At 46.4% G+C, this 15217-nt stretch overlaps 2 non-coding genes across 2 annotated transcripts; both read right to left on the bottom strand.

Annotated features, from left to right (window-relative positions):
* Positions 1–13938: 13938 nt before the first annotated feature.
* TRNAL-CAG (transfer RNA leucine (anticodon CAG)) lies at positions 13939–14011 on the bottom strand. The gene has a single exon. It is a non-coding gene; the product is annotated as a tRNA-Leu (tRNA).
* Positions 14012–14932: 921 nt separating this feature from the next.
* Positions 14933–15005, bottom strand: TRNAL-CAG (transfer RNA leucine (anticodon CAG)). The gene has a single exon. It is a non-coding gene; the product is annotated as a tRNA-Leu (tRNA).
* Positions 15006–15217: the final 212 nt, after the last annotated feature.

Here is a 15217-nt window from a genome sequence, read left to right as displayed (position 1 = left end):
TGGAACTCCCAGATTCAGATGTAACATACATTGTGAGCATGTCCCCAAGCGTACGGTTGAAACGCTCCGTGAGGCCGTTGGTTTGCGGGTGGTACGCGGTTGTAGCCCGATGTATCGATTTGCAAGACAACAGGAGCTCTTGGACTACTTCGGAAAGAAAGACACGACCTCTATCGCTCAGTAGTTCGCGAGGGGCGCCGTGTCGAAGAATGAAGTGGTGCAGGAGAAAATGGGCTACCTCTCGGGCTGTCGCCGCGGGAAGTGCAGCAGTCTCCGCATAACGGGTCAGGTGGTCGACGGCGGCGATGACCCATCGATTACCGGCGGCACTGCATGGTAGCGGACCATAGAGGTCGATTCCCATGCGATCAAACGGGCGAGCTGGACACGGTAAAGGCTGGAGAGGGCCAGTGGGGTGGCGAGAAATCTTGCGTTGTTGACAGGCGGTACAAGAGCGAATGTAACGACGTACGAAATTGTACATTCCCCGCCATTAATACCTCTGACGAATTCGATCATAGGTTTTCAGGACGCCGGCATGAGCGCTTTGCGGGTCAGTGTGATGGAGGGCACAAACCTCAGAGCGGAGGTGGCGCGGAATGACAAGAAGCCATTTTCTGCCATCTGAGTTGTGGTTCTTTCAGTAGAGCAGGCCGTCCCGAATGGTAAAATGGGAGGATGCATAGCCGCGGAAATAGTGCCAAGGACATCTAGCAGGTTAGAAACCCAAGGATCTTGTCTTTGCTCGAAAGGCATATCCTCAATGGTGAGTGCTGACAAAGAGGCTTGAGGAGGGGATGATGAGTTAGGCGAGCACACCGGTGACCGAGAAAGAGCTTCGGCATCAGAGTGCTTGCGGCCAGAGCGGTACACTACACGGATGTCGTATTCCTGAAGCCTGAGAGCCCAGCGCCCGAGACGGCCAGACGGATCCTTGAGAGACGCGAGCCAGCAGAGAGCGTGATGATCTGTAACTACCTCGAAGGAGTGGCCATATAAGTAAGGGCGGAACTTCGTTATAGCCCACACGATTGCTAAGCACTCCTTTTCGGTAACGGAGTAGTTGGTCTCGGCTTTGGTAAGAGCACGGCTTGCGTAGGCGACAACGTATTCGGAGAAGCCAGGCTTGCGCTGGGCGAGGACGGCGCCGAGGCCGACACCACTGGCATCGCTGTGAAGTTCTGCAGGTGCAGTAGGGTCGTAATGGCGAAGGATTGGCGGTGACGTCAGAACATTGCGCAGCGTCGCGAATGCATCATCGCAGGCTGGCGACCAAGAGGGGAGGTTAGGGGCGCCTTTCAAGAGCTGTGTAAGGGGGGCTATGATGGTCGCGAAATTGCGAACAAAACGACGAAAGTACGAGCAGAGGCCCACGAAGCTTCGCAGTTGTTTCAAAGTGGCCGGTTTGGGAAAGTCAGCAACAGCGCGGAGCTTCTCAGGATCAGGCAGAACTCCATCTTTGCACACAACATGTCCGAGTATTGTGAGCTGGCGGGCACCGAAGCGGCACTTTTTGAGGTTCAGTTGAAGACCGGCGCGGGTTAAGCAGGTGAAGACCTGGCGAAGTCGAGTCAGGTGGGTCGGGAAGTCTGTTGAAAAGACGACGATATCATCGAGGTAGCATAAACAGATGTTCCATTTCAGGCCGCGCAGTACAGTGTCCATCATTCTTTCAAATGTGGCTGGGGCGTTACAGAGTCCGAACGGCATAGCATTATCCAAATCCACTTTATTTATTTCCAACCTACAAGTTGGGGGCCCCCAGGAAAAAAGCTGTCACAGACAGCTTGACTGGGCCCTGGGGGCCTACAGGCAGCATCTCGCAGAGGATTTCACAACACAGTCAAAAAATGGATATGTACATGAGGTCAAAATCAAAAGAATTATACACACATCAGATATCAGAAATGAATATGAACATCGGAGTATTTATTCATTGCCTCATCATAAAATTTGTTAATTCGTGTCTAAATGTGTTAAGCGGGGCAGTAAAGTCAATGTGGGCTTTAAGTTCATTATAAAGTGATGGTATGCGGTAGTCAAGAGTGGCCCGACCATAATTTGTTCGTGTATGTGGCACTGGCGTTAGTTCCCTGCGTAAGCTGTAAGCATGCAAGGGACGGTGCGTATCATTGGGAAGGTTACGTTTATGCATATAGAGAGACAGTTTGTAATCATATAATTTAGTTGCTTTAAGCATACTATGTTTAGTAAACAAGGGATCCGTAGATAGCTGGCTAGGGTTTCCATAAAAGTTTTCAAGAATTCGTAGCACCTTTTTTTGTAGCCGCTCGAGTTTACTATAATTATGGATGGTTGTAACTCCCCAAACTAAAATGCAATATGAAAGACGAGAGTAGAAATTAGCAAAATATATTGCTTTTTTGAGCCTCACTGGAAGTAATTCTCTCAGCTTATAGAGACAGCCAACTGTTTTGCTTAATTTCGTATAGTCCGTCTGGAGTAATAAAGGCGGTCTTAGCGCGATGCTCCTCTGCCATGGGCACCTGCCAATATCCGGAGCGTAAATTGAGTGAGGAAAAGAATTCTGCGCCTTGCAAGCAGTCTAGGGCATCGTCGATTCGTGGGAGGGGGTACACATCACGACGAGTGATTTTGTTGAGGCGACGATAATCAACACAAAATCGTATGGAGCCATCCTTCTTTTTAACTAGGACCACAGGAGACGACCATGGGCTACAGGATTCTCTAATTACTCCGCGTTGCAGCATGTCATCGACTTGTTGGGCAATAGCACGGCGCTCAGTCGGGGACACCCGATACGGCCGCTGATGTAGAGGTGGGTGAGCGCCAGTGTCGATGAGGTGGGAAACGGTCATCGTGCGGCCCAAGGAAGATTGCGGAATGTCGAAGGAGGCGCGGAATCGGTGTAGAAGGTCAAGCAGTTGCTCGCGGTGGCGCGGTTCTAGAGCGCTGCCCACAGAATGATCAAAAAGGTCCCGCTGTAGCGGATCTGAAGCCACACGAGTTAGAGTCAAGGCGTCAACTTGGCAAACAGGGAATGACACATCATCAAAGGCGAACAGAAGGTCCACGGGCTCGATGCGGCCGAGGCACTCCCCTTCGATCAACATAGCGGAAGACGGAAGAGGATTGGCTACCAGAAGTGTGCTAGCGCCGTTTTTCATGTCAAGGACGGCAAACCGCAGCGGTAAGTGGCGGCGGCGGCAGAAAACGTTAGAGGGCACAAAGAGGACTGTCGCGGCGGGGGTAAAAGAGGAAGTGAGGGGAACCAGAACAGCGCTAACGGGTGGGATGGTTGTGTCATGTGCTACGAGGAGTTTGGTCGCAAAACGAGGACACGGCTCGTGGTGTAGGGCATCAGACGGTGCTTCACTCGATTGAATGAGCTCTACTTGAGGACTGGCGCAGTCAATGATAGCATGATGCTGGGACAGGAAATCCCAGCCGAGAATGACGTCATGAGAGCATGTTGGGAGAACGACGAATTCGATGATGTACAAGGCTGCAGCAATGACGACGCGAGCAGTGCAGATAGCTGTCGGCTGTATACTGTGAGCGGATGCGGTACGAAGCGATAGTCCTTCGAGAGGCGTAGTCACCTTTCGGATGGAGCGGCAGAGTTTTTGGCTGATAACTGATACAGCGGCACCGGTGTCGACGAGCGCAAGAGTATGAACACCTTCAACGATGACAGGAATAACATTCGCGGGATTAAGACGAGGACTTTGAAATTCTGTCGAATACGCAGTTCGTGCCTCGCGAACTGCGGCGGTTAGTTTTCCGGCTGGGTAGCGGGTCGTCGACGCATTGGCGAAATGGAGCGGCGACGTGGTGATGGCGAACGACGAGGCAGGAAGTCCGGAGGGTCAGGGGGTGCTGTTGGAGGACCTGATGGGACGGGGAACTGGGGGGCCAAATAAGGTGGCGCAGGCCGTGCAGCAAAGGCCATATTTATTCGGCGCCGGCAGTAGCGTGTAGTGTGCCCAGGGATGCCGCAGTGTTAGCAAATAGGCCTGTTGTCTGCAGTGCGCCATGGAGATGGTGTCTGACGCAAGGGGGGAGCAAAAGCTCTTGGTGCCGAACGCATAGGGGGCGAAGCATAGGCATATGCTGGCTCAGGAGGTGGACTTGAAGTAACTTCGGCATACGTGCGACGCAATACATGAGGAGGAGCCGGCGCGAATGCTGGAGCGTAGCTCAGTGGCGCAACGCCGGACGATGAAATTGTGGGCGTGGGGAACGGCATTGAGGGTGCGACGGGAGCTGATTGAGGAGCAGGATTAGGGACGACTTCAGATACATGTTGCTGGATTGCACGGCGAAGCTCCGGAACAAGGCCACTTGGTGACGACTCCTTAACATACGGCTGCGGGGACAGTTGTCGCGCGACCTCCTGACGTACAAAAGCCTAGATGTCTTCCGAGAGGCTAGATGATTCCCGCTCTGCGGCTAGTTCAGCAAGTGATGCTTGAGACTGGCGAATCAAAACACGGTCCTTGCGGAGTTCGTCGTAGCTTTGACAGAGGTCGTAGATCTCCTTGACCGTTGTGGGGCCCTTGGCGACGAGCATGTTGAAAGCGCCGTCATCAACTCCTGTGAGGACATGACGTATCTTAACGGCCTCGGTCATGGTCGGGTCAACGCGGCGACACAAATCAACAATGTCCTCAATGTAACTGGTGAACGTTTCACCGGGCAGTTGCAGTCGCGACCGAAGACGCTGTTCCGCGCGGAGTTTTCGGAGGGCGGGGCGGCCAAAGACATCAGAAAATTTTGTTTTGAAATTCGCCCAGGTGGTAAAGTCCGATTCGTGGTTTCGAAACCACAGATTAGCGACGTCGCTCAAGTAAAAGACGTTATTCAGCTTACGATTGTCGTCCCAGTTATTGTGACGGCTGACCCGCTCGTAAGTGGACAGCCAATCGTCGACGTCGTCATCGCTGCTTCCACTGAAGGTAGCGGGGTCCCGTTGACGAAGGGCACCTGTTCAGGTGACTGGCGGAGGTAGGTGCAATGAAGTAGGCTCCGTCATTGGGGTAGTCAACGTTCTGCTGCGAAGTTCCAGGGCGAGATGGTACAGGGAACCTCAGATTGACCTCCACCAAGTGAAATGTGGATTTAATGGTTGGTTGGAACGTCTAGCGCTGGCAGTAATTCGGGCACAGTAAGATCGAATTACCAGCCGCAGGGCACAGCTTCAGCGCGAGAGAGATGAGCGCCGGAGACCAGCGATGGTGATGGCGATGCCGCAGCGTTGTTTCTTCTTCATCTTCTTTACATTAGTATTTCATCAAACCTTTTAAAAAGCAAAATTGTTGAAAAAATACCATCGCAAGATGTAATTTTGGTCAAATTAGCGGATATGCGAAAGTTAATATGCAGCAATCTCTAAGAAAGGGTTAAAAACAGAAAGCGCGAATATATATAGAAAACAACTCGCCCGTAAATATGCGTTGCGCCTCTCGAAATTAAGGATGCAAAATTTATTAGTATTACAGACACGACCTTTTTAGCTACCGAAAAATTTGTTTCAAATTTGTTGAGGTAAAAACTCTAACAAGGCATCAAAGTGGACATAGATTTCTCACTTAATTTTACACCCTTGAAGATAAAAATCGGCGTTTGCACAAACAAAGTACACTTAAACGTTACACACTACTGTCAAAGTTGATTCGTTGAAGAGCACTAGGGACTTTGATTTTAAAAGAAATCTGACTTGTAAGAGTTATACCAGCCCTCCCAGAGGGAAGCACAGTTATGTTGACAAGAAACCATTATCCAAAGCAATGTCTACTTTTTAAGTGGCTCTAAAGTACAGATATACCGTTTTTAATTCCGTATATCTACGAGCTATACTCGCAGTCGCCATGTCATAAAAGCAGATTTTCAAGACTTTCGATATTAAGCTACGACCGCGTAAACTTTATCTGAAAAATATGTAGGAAGGTCCGGCGAAATCAATGAAGTGCTAAATATAACAAAAACATACACAACATTTTAATACACTTCCTAGATTGGGACCGCTAAATGTAAGAAAACATACCCCGTGGGTGCGTATAAACTAGGGACGTGTTAATTATTAGAGACTACACACTCGAACAGTGTTGCCCTTGCCGGTGAAAAATCAAAAACAATAAAGAATGTGACATTTTCCTTCATCAACAAATCACGCACTGGTAAATTATATTCCTAACCCGTCGAACTAAGTTAGCCAAGTGAAGAAGTTAACTTTCTTGTAAACAGCTATTCATAATTAAATGATATATCACGAAATACTAGCGACAGTTCCTCTCCTCAATTTCTCAAATCCTGCAACATTTCTTATCGCACTCGAATTTTCTTAAGAGGGATTGCCGTGCACGGGTTGTTTTGGTATAGTTTTATCAAACAGAGGCTTTTCTATAAGAGAAAATATCATTTTACGTGATGCTCCCCTCGAGCTATGAACTATCGATACAATATACTAGCGAGTAAGTTTTTCTTCTTTCGGACTCATTTTATCCTCTCTTGACTCTCTTGCATTCACACATTGAGTAAATAAAGAAAAATTACTTAGTATTGCCGTAAAGCTTGGCAGTGTCTTATTAGGGCATGTCCAGTCACCCGCAATCGATTTCCGGATAACGCATTGAGCAACGCTGGTGCATTTGCTCAACTATACGCACTGCGCACACCCTCAGTCACGAAATAGATGGAGAAAACGTCTCCGCGTGCGAAATCAAGAACGACCCCGACCGTCACCACTGAGATGTTGACAAGGGCAGCGCACTTCGGCAGCGTGCGTCACTGCTGCGGATGGCCGATAAAGTGCCATCAAATAAGGCCGCGACCGCAGCTCTGAGTTGAGCCACGTGAAGTGAGCTTTATTCATGCCCTAGACTAAATCTCTTTTCTTGAATCTCTGTCACTTATCCGCTGCCATTGTCTTTCAGTGCAGGCAGAATGTCGGGCTCCGGGCTTGTTACATAATCGATGGTGACGCTTCAGATCTAGCGTAATCGAATATAGAGGCGTAACATGACACAAAATCCAGCTCAAGATAAGAGCGTGGGAGCAAGATGGCAACGCGAAGAACTCTCTTGTATAAAGCATGTTCTGCATTCCGACTCAAGGGACGCGCGCTGCTAAAGGCTTGATTTTCTGAGCTCTGGTCATGCGTCGCCGGAGTCCTCCAATTGGCGTCTTGAGACCAGCTATTAAACAGCAACAAACTTTCGTGTGTATTATCGAACTCGCGGTGCTGGTGTCGATAAGAGGCGTAATAGAAACGCCCTCGACCGAAACTTAAATACGTATACGGCAGATAACAGATGAGGACGTTGAAGTTTCGGACGAGAAAGGGGTGTGATGGAAACGCCTTCGCCTTCCAGGAAATACGCTTCCTATAAAGCGAGTCGCCGAGTAGAGTCTGAAACCTGCTTCCAACGAACTGCGCGGACAAGGTGCGGCTTTCGTCCCAGCCTGAAAAATCGCTGCTTTAGAAGGTGGAAGTTAGGCAACGTCAGTGCTTTGAGGTGACAACTCTATCACATCGTCTTCTCGAACACATCGTCTTCTGCAACCAGGTCTCGAGAAATGCCTTGCTACGACAGGTGAGATTTGGTTTAATTTACCGGATTTAACTTGGTCTGAAAGCGATTCAATGTGTTGCAGACGCCGTAGTCGAGGGCTCTAGAAATTTTACCATTTGGGTTTTTTTTAACGTGCACTGACATCGCACAGCACAGCAGCGCCTTGCTTTTCGTCTTCATCGGAAAGCAGCCGGCAAGACCGGGATTAACTCCCGCATCTTTGGGCACTGTAGTTGAGCACCCTAACCAAAGCACAACCATGGTGAAGCCCTTAATATTATTGATTCACAGGGAGGGAAATGCGCCGTATCTATCGCGTTGTTTCTGTGGACACCTGAACAGCGCTGTAAGGGAAAAGAGGACAGAGGAACTCAAAGTGGGTAAGAGAGAATGAGGAGACCCAGTGGAGTAATTTCGACCCCTTTGGGGATCTTTAACGTGCACTGACATTGCAGAGCCCACGGATGTCTCTCCTTCCCGCCCCTATCGAAACGCAGCACCCGGCGGTCGGGATCGAACCTGGGTACTCCGCCACAGCAGCCGGGCATCAAAACTACTGCACCATCGCGGCAAGAGAAATGGGGGCGTTGGAACAACAGAACATTACTGCTTCGCTTTTTATTGCTCCAACAATAGTGGAATGGTTTGGGTGTGCTCTCTTTCCAAAGAGCCAAAACAAAGAGCCCGGATTCATCAAAAGGCACGAATATATGGGCAGCAATACTTCCTTGCCATTTAAGTGCAAAAATGTTAACGTCAGTTTCATGCAGCAGGCTACAGGCAGGGGCTACATCTCCTGGATGTTTATTAACATTAAGTCGTATCGCTAGCCGGGAACAGGCTATTTGATTAAATTCGTTTCAGCGAACGAGAAAAAAACTGCCATCAACGACACAGATGCCTATCGCGAGTTTTATCTTAATTCTTTTATTTTGCCTTTCTATAACATCGGGACGATAAATTCTGATGCAATTAACCGTTGCCATACCTAGCTGTCCTTCGCTACAGGAATATACGCATGCTGTTAAATATAAAAGCAGCTCCTCAGACATGCCTCTTCCGAGAAATCTCTTCACTGCTCTTCAACCGCTTGCCTGAGCGCTGGAAACGTGGTAAGAGATTCAGCAGTCCATTGTGTCGTTTTTCGAAGCTGTACATTGGCTTCATTTTGCCAGAATTGACAGCGAACGTTTGCAGATAAGTTTCTACTGGGTTTAGGCATTATAGTTCAATGTGTATTTGTGAAACAATATTTTGTTTTCCCTACAAACTTTTCTGGCGGCGCCTGCAGAGTCTGCGCGAAATATTTACTGAGATCTTTTGGCAGGAATAAAGATTCGCTAAACAAGTACTACGTTGTAGAAACGTATCAGCGTAGCTTATAAGAGAAAGTCTTGAAAATCATTCATACATACGATTCGTGGATTCAAGAAAGCCTTCTTTTGAAAGAGGCAGCAGATGACGCCACTGCGCAAGAATAAAACATAAAGAGCAATATGCACCGGATATACTCCCTGAAGTTTCCGAAACAACCTGCAAGAACGTTTTTTTACGCAGAAACGAAGGAATTTGAATATTTGTCCTAGATTGACCTCTTAAGCGCCGCACTATGAAGCCTTGTTTTAAACAAGAAACTCGCCGCTGATAATTTGGATACGATTTAGAAAACAGCTGTTAAAAATGCAGGCACATTTAAGAAGTCTAATGATGATTTTCATTTCGATCTTGAATTTTAGAACATCCCTATGCTAACGCCGTGTGTTATAGATTTTATGCCCTGCGCAATGCGACATTGTTCTTCAGAGTTGACAACCAACGCATAACAGAGAAACCTACTATAATTTAATGTTATTTTTCAACTTGAGAGCTATTTGTATTCAGCGGTCAGAAGCCGTGGTCAGATACCCTGGAGATGGAATCCAGATAAGAGACTTCAATTCGGAATCACGGTTCTTCGGACGATTATGCAAATGCTCTTAGACGCGGCTTCAAAAGCTTAACATTAAATGAGGAAGGCTTCTGAATCTATGCCAAAACATACACTTTCGACGCAAAGCGTTTCGCTGGCTTCCTTGCCTTCTTATTTAGTTGTGGATATAATACAGCTTATTTCTGTTAATAAGGGTATTATTTTTCAAAGAATTACGGAGCGCTTTCAGCCATGTGCGAAGACGATCTGCTTGCAATGCAATTGCTAAGCTAAACCATTGGACCACTTTCATAAATGGCAATACTGACGACACTCATGGCTGGACAGTCTCCGCTTCTCCTCTTCGTCGATGCTTGAGCCGAGATTTTCTTTTCTGCTTTCCAAGGTCACAGAGGACCTAACAGACAAGCAAACACTTGCGCGATGCTGGATTGTGTAATGGAGCGTGCTGCAAAAGTCAAAATACATCACAGCACATTTTGTACCTTGAGTGCTCCAAGGGGTTTGCCGAGATTAGGGAGGTTGTGCATAAGAGATAAAAAAGTACAGAGTACCAAATTAACATAGAATGAAAAAAAAAGTGCATGACCAAGATTTAAAATACAAAATGTGGAAGAGGTGACCATACATTAAGAAATACAGTTTTCACATTTCTTAAAAAATGCAAAGCCTAGAGCAGTGAAACGAATTCCACTATTTTATGAAAAGTATCAGAAAGTTTTCAAGAAATACAGGTATTTCGTGTTCAATAGACGGCCACAGACAATCTGAAATTTTATTGCGGTGTGTTATAAGGACAAATAATTGAGGCGGTTACGGTGGAGTTGCAGCCTTTACTGCTTCGACAGACTGACGGTGCCTATTGGGATGATGTTCTGGGTTATTCTTAAGCAGTGATTGCCTTGATGATCGGTAAAAGGAAATGGGAAAAAGGCATTTAAACGAAACAACTCAGAGGGTTGAGAGCTTCGGAAGGTGAAGTGCAGCTGATATTGATTGATTATTGCGATCACATAAAATTGTGATTCTATTTCGCGTTACTATTAGCAGAGAGATTACATAAGCCTTTAGGGAGGCCTGAGAGATGAGTTAATGTGGCAGGTTGGGCGTTGTTTGTACATAGTTCTCAGAAAAGCAGCGCAAAAAAGATGTGGCAGAGCTCGTCCTTGTCGTCTTATCCTTGTCAGCGTTTTTTTTTTTTGCAAAGCCCTTCTGAGATGACGAGTGTTCCACCTTTGGCTGGAACTTTTTCAAATATTTTATTTGATTCGACGTGTAGTGTAGAATGTCCCTGAGACATGCTTGCTTTATTCCTGGAAAGGTATGTATGTGGGAATAGGAATAATGCACGACGGTTGTAGTGTGAGCGGCGTGTGTGTGTATATATATATATATATATATATATATATATATATATAACCAGATCAATTAAGGGGAACTGAGGGTGCTCATTATAATACAGTGGCTTACGGTGGTCTCGGTTCTGGCAGTCTTGAAGCCATAGGTAGCGTAACAGGGTTCTAGCACAGCTTTCGCCCTCGCTCTTGATCACGTTCTACGTGACGCTGGCGGTAACAAAGGACGTTCCACGTCCGCCGCCTTGGCTGAGGGTGGCGCTGGTGAACACTCTCAAGGTTCGTATACAGACAACATAAATACCCAAGAAAGTAGCAGGAGGGACCGCGGCCGATGTAGCTCAGTTGGAAGAGCACCGGACGCGTTATTCGGAGATCGTGGGTTCGCATCCCACCATCGGTAAGTTGTTTTTTCTTCTACTTTGTGTTTAATTATCTTTCCCCTAAACAGATTACATTACTAATCTCTGTACTGATCCAAGTGAACATAAAAAAAAAGACAAAGTACCAGCCCCAGCGCTTTCCTTGGCCTCGCCGACTGTTGGCTTCTTTCCTATATATATATATATATATATATATATATATATATATATATATATATATATATATTCGCGCTTTTATGTCGGATTCCTTTAAACCCACCGTATATACGCACGGTATATGGTAGCAGTGCCGATTGATGGAAAGTTTAGATTTTAAGCTTGCTAAAATTGTTATTCCACACAAAAATTATAATAAGAAGAACTTTTGTGTTGTATGTGTATTTAAAGGCTCCTGCCGCTGCAAAAACTTTCAGGGCCATTAAAAGTGATCTGCAGTTTTCTAAATCGTCGGCGAGCAAACTCATTATTAACCTACGATTTTCCGCATATCCGCTGTTAAAAGAAATGCAGGAAAGTAATGCTTCATTATACTCCCATCTTGGCTACGAGAGTAGCCCGACATTGTACGCATCCTTTTGGACGAACAATGTTTTTCTATTTCAAATCTCTCTTGAAGAGCTTTGAGAATTTGTACGCAATTAACAAATGTCGAGAAACATGTAAGAAAAAGATTTCTTTCTGATTGTAATACATTGGAGGCAAACAAAATGGAGTCATCTTGTTCCTTTTTCAGGCCATTCATTCTAAAGACATGAGTTTCAAGGGGACTCTCATTGTGCTGGCCATTCTTGCTTTTCTTGTGTCAGGTAAGCCATGGACGCATTCAAACATGCTGCACTCGTTTCTTTCTTTGAACCAGTCACAATAATGTCATTCGATAAGAATGTAAGCTGCCTTGGCACCAACTATGCTTAAATGTAGACGGCAGTCCCCGAAAAAGAAAATGAGAACGCAACTATAGCAGATTATGCCATAAAGATTTACTTTGAAACTTGCACTTTCTCAATACCCTCTCGAAAAAGCAGTCAGGTTTACAGTCATAGCAGTTAGAAGAGAAACAAAAGAAAACTCTCCGGATAAGTTTACTCGCTCTCAGCCAAGGCCATGCAAAAACCTCTATCCGCAGCGTGATGCTCTTTTGTGCCAATCTTTTTTCTCATAACTTTTTCAGTGTCCATGGCCATCACCGAGGAAGCTGGACAGGAAGCCAGGGCTGACGCCGACGCAATGCAACGTGTCGCTGAAGCACCCAAGGAGGCTTCGCTTCAGCTAGACTCACTCGGCGGATACACCTTTAGATAGCTGATCGTGGATAGCTGAGAATTTACATGTCTCTCACAGATGTTTGAAAAAGTAACCAAATTTGAGTGATGGACATACAGCAAGGAATATATGACATTCCACTATTTTCCAAAGAGCGCGGTCATGTTTTGGAGACACGGTACTCTTGAAAAAAACACGTTTTTAACTCTTTTTGCAATAACTTAATTTTCTTGTAATTAATGTAGCTTTTAAAGGGTACTAAGTGCTCAAATCTGAGAATAATATATACACTATCCACAAAAACCTGCAACCAGCAGTGAAGGAAAGAAGCCAAGGAAAGCGTTGGGGATGGTACTTTACGTCTTTTTTTAATATTTACATGGATAATCACAGAAATTAGTAATGTAATCAGTTTAGGGGATATATAATTAAACACAAAGTAGAAGAAAAAACAACGTGCCCATGGTGGGAACCCAACCCACGACCTCCGAATATCGCGTCCGGTGCTCTTCCATCTGAGCTACATCGGCTGCTGTCCCCCCTGCTACTTGCTTGGGTATTTATGTTGCCTGTTTACAAACCTTGAGAGTGTTCACCAGCGCCACCCTCAACCATAGCGGCGGACGTGGAACGTCCTTTGTTACCGCCAGTGTTACGTAGAACGTGATCAAGAGCGAGGGTGAAAGCTGTGCTAGAACCCTTTACGCTACCTATGGCTTCAAGACTGCCAGAACCGAGACCCCCGTAAGCTACAAGCAAATCAATTAAGGGAAAATAAGGGTGCTCGTAATAATACATGAAGGAAAGAAGCCAACAGTCGGCGAGGCCAAGGAAAGCGTTGGGGATGGTACTTTACGTCTTTTTTTAATATTTACATGGATAATCACAGAAATTAGTAATGTAATCAGTTTATGGGATATATAATTAAACACAAAGTAGAAGAAAAAGCAACGTGCCGATGGTGGGAACCGAACCCACGACCTCCGAATATCGCGTCCGGTGCTCTTTCATCTGAGCTACATCGGCTGCTGTCCCCCCTTCTACTTGCTTGGTTATTTATGTTGTCTGTTTACAAACCTTGAGAGTGTTCACCAGCGCCACACTCAACCATAGCGGCGGACGTGGAACGTCCTTTGTTACCGCCAGCGTCACGTAGAACGTGATCAAGAGCGAGGGCGAAAGCTGTGCTAGAACCCTCTTACGCTACCTATGGCTTCAAGATTGCCAGAACCGAGACCCCCGTAAGCTACAAGCAAATCAATTAAGGGAAAATGAGGGGGCTCATAATAATACATGAAGGAAAGAAGCCAACAGTCGGCGAGGCCAAGGAAAGCGTTGGGGGTGGTACTTTTTGTCTTTTTTTTAATATTTACATGGATATTCACAGAAATTAGTAATGTAATCAGTTTAGGGGAAATATAATTAAACACAAAGTAGAAGAAAAAACAACGTGCCGATGGTGGGAACCGAACCCACAACCTCCGAATACTGCGTCCGGTGCTCTTCCATCTGAGCTACATCGGCTGCTGTCCCCTCTTCTACTTGCTTGGGTATTTATGTTGTCTGTTTACAAACCTTGAGACTGTTCACCAGCGCCACCCTCAACCATAGCGGCGGACGTGGAACGTCCTTTGTTACCGCCAGTGTTACGTAGAACGTGATCAAGAGCGAGGGTGAAAGCTGTGCTAGAACCCTTTACGCTACCTACGGCTTCAAGACTGCCAGAACCGAGACCCGCGTAAGCTACAAGAAAATCAATTAAGGGAAAATGAGGGTGCTCGTAATAATACATGAAGGAAAGAAGCCAACAGTCGGCGAGGCCAAGGAAAGCGTTGGGGATGGTACTTTACGTCTTTTTTTAATATTTACATGGATAATCACAGAAATTAGTAATGTAATCAGTTTATGGGATATATAATTAAACACAAAGTAGAAGAAAAAGCAACGTGCCGATGGTGGGAACCGAACCCACGACCTCCGAATATCGCGTCCGGTGCTCTTTCATCTGAGCTACATCGGCTGCTGTCCCCCCTTCTACTTGCTTGGTTATTTATGTTGTCTGTTTACAAACCTTGAGAGTGTTCACCAGCGCCACACTCAACCATAGCGGCGGACGTGGAACGTCCTTTGTTACCGCCAGCGTCACGTAGAACGTGATCAAGAGCGAGGGCGAAAGCTGTGCTAGAACCCTCTTACGCTACCTATGGCTTCAAGATTGCCAGAACCGAGACCCCCGTAAGCTACAAGCAAATCAATTAAGGGAAAATGAGGGGGCTCATAATAATACCTGAAGGAAAGAAGCCAACAGTCGGCGAGGCCAAGGAAAGCGTTGGGGGTGGTACTTTTTGTCTTTTTTTTAATATTTACATGGATATTCACAGAAATTAGTAATGTAATCAGTTTAGGGGAAATATAATTAAACACAAAGTAGAAGAAAAAACAACGTGCCGATGGTGGGAACCGAACCCACAACCTCCGAATACTGCGTCCGGTGCTCTTCCATCTGAGCTACATCGGCTGCTGTCCCCTCTTCTACTTGCTTGGGTATTTATGTTGTCTGTTTACAAACCTTGAGACTGTTCACCAGCGCCACCCTCAACCATAGCGGCGGACGTGGAACGTCCTTTGTTACCGCCAGTGTTACGTAGAACGTGATCAAGAGCGAGGGTGAAAGCTGTGCTAGAACCCTTTACGCTACCTACGGCTTCAAGACTGCCAGAATCGAGACCC

Source organism: Amblyomma maculatum, unplaced genomic scaffold, assembly GCF_055883805.1.
Source record: "Amblyomma maculatum isolate TAMU_Amacu unplaced genomic scaffold, ASM5588380v1 scaffold_18, whole genome shotgun sequence".
In the NCBI taxonomy this organism is placed as follows: Eukaryota; Metazoa; Arthropoda; class Arachnida; order Ixodida; family Ixodidae; genus Amblyomma; species Amblyomma maculatum.
The sequence above is the reverse complement of the archived record's forward strand: the minus strand, read 5'-3'. Positions and strand labels throughout refer to the sequence as shown.